Raw genomic sequence first — 2586 nt, forward strand, 5'->3', positions numbered from 1 at the left:
CATTCAAAACCGTTAAAATTGCAGCGAGTGGATAAAGGGTCAAAACACGACGAGTTCATCCTAAAATTGGTGTGTTTGGGTTTAAGAACGTGTAGATCAAGTTCAACGGAGCGGATCCCAAAAAAAATTAGGAAATGATGTGATTTTAGGCTGCGTCCTTAGGTGGGAGCCTAGGGTGTCACCTTAGATTCACTTCTCTCAATATATATATACATTTGTATGTATATATATATGTATGTATACATAAATATGTATATATACATATGTATGTACACATACATATGTACACACACATATATATATGTATCTACATACATATATATGTGTGCGTATGTGTGTGCATACATACATACATACATACATATGTATATGTGTGTTAGTGTGTGCGTGCACACACACACATATATGTGCGTGCGTGTGTGTATACACACACACGCGCGCGCGCGCGCACACACACACACACACATATACATATATACTAGTATGGTGCACGTGCATTGCATGTGTTTCAATTTTCCTATTTATATGCAATGATAATTTTATGTACCTAATGTATATTTTTATTATATATAGTATTTCAAATTAGTTTGATTTACAATTTATAATTTATTAGATATCAAGTCAATTTTTCCAGTCACATACATTCTATCTAGCGTATATTCAACAAAAGCCTCCTAATAAACTTCCAAACTTTTAAAATATTAGGAAACCTCCTTAAGTTCTGGGTTCTCAGGAAAACCCTTTTAACTTTTAACACTCTTAAAAAAACCCTAAAAGCGTGAAATACCATTTTCATTAGCAAAAATATCAACCTCCATAAATTTAGCTACATGTGAAAAAGATGATAGTCAGCATTAACGCCATTAAGAAGAGTTTTCTAAATACTGTCGAAAGTTTAAGGGACTTACTGAGATCGCTATAGATTACTAGGGTTTTATGACATTTTGCGAGTTAAATGATATTATCTATAGGTGCCTTGTAATTTATTAAATTAACTTAAATATTTATAAATTTATTTATTTATTTAATAATAATTAACTTATTAATATAGAATAAATTTAGCCTCAAAATGATAAGCTTCATAAATAAGATAGGAGTTTTTTTTTAAATTTTTGAATTCAATGCATGTAATCAAGGAATCATCAAAAACGTCATAGTTAACAAAATCCCGCACGAACATAGTTTGAGACAAAAACAACATGTGAAAATGGATAGATACTTTAATTATTATTAATTAAATGAATCACATATATTCACATCATCTCCAAAAAAAAGGCAAAAAACATTGAATGCCTTAAAAATCTCAGTGCATATCAATGCTGATCAATAAAAGGATATGAAAATTATAAAGATTATAGAGAAAGGGAGCTCTATGATGCTAAAGCATCAAGGAGAAAAGCAAGCTAGATTTGACTCTTTTTTCTCTATCTAAATTTTAATTATGAATTGGAATGTTGATTGGAGAAGTATGATGAAATTTTATTATTATTTATAGTGATTTGGTAGGAAAGGAATTGTTTTAACTTTTTTCTCATCATTAGTGCAAATAAATTTATTTTTAGTGTACCAAGAATTAGTGGAGGAGTGTTATGAGTGAGTGTTTAGTTTAAAAATTAATGACAATCAATTTGGAGGTTATGAAAAATTGTATGTATGTCATCATGTATGTATGCATGGATGTGCAAGCAATGAGAAGGTTATGAAAAGTTGAGCATGTATGTATCTTCATATATGTATGAATAGATGTGTTGGAGGGTATTTCGGAAAGAAATGTTTTAACACGGTAACCCTTTTATAATAGTATCATATATATACACACATACACATATGTATGTTATGTATATACATGAACACACACACACATATACATACATACGTATGTATATATATGTGTGTGTATTAAATTGTAATTGACATAGTTTACAACAAAGAAAATGGAAAATGTAGTGAAACAAAGAAAAATTCTATTTTTTCTTGGGGTTCTTTTCCGTGTGCCGGTGGAACATCGTTCTTGTACTCTGTTGACTCGCTGACTAAGACGATGGGTCTTTTTGCTGTTTATGAGGATCAAATCGCTTGGAAGCCAGCTCAGCCTTCTCTTAGCAATACCTCAAGTATATCTCTGCACGTGTGCGTGTGTATATGTGTGTCTAGGTGTCTCTATTTGTCTCCCCCTTCGTCTCGTCTTTGTCTAAAGTGGATGATTTTCTCTTCTTTTATAGGCTAAAAGAGAGAGTTAATGGTCCCCTTAAATGTGGATTAAGTGGCCATTAAAGTAGGAGTTAGTGAGGAACAATTATCCCCCAAAAATAGCTTTAAAACGACTATTTGGGCGAATTTCGCAGGCTTGGTGAAGTTCGTTGAAGACGTGGGCGAAGATCGCTACGGACGTGGGCGAGGGTCGCTTCTAAAGTGCGCGCGTCTTCTTCGGAAGTGGATGACTTGGTCTATGTGGGCGAAGTTGAGCGAAGTTCGTTAGTTGGCGAACTTCTCCTATGAGTTCGAATTTAGCTCAGAATTCGACTCTGGGTTTGGCCAACTGATGTCACCTTTTGACTTGATCTGAAGCGTGTTGGGGGGGGGGGT

This window comes from Asparagus officinalis, chromosome 9 (assembly GCF_001876935.1).
Source record: "Asparagus officinalis chromosome 9, Aspof.V1, whole genome shotgun sequence".
Lineage (NCBI taxonomy): Eukaryota > Viridiplantae > Streptophyta > Magnoliopsida > Asparagales > Asparagaceae > Asparagus > Asparagus officinalis.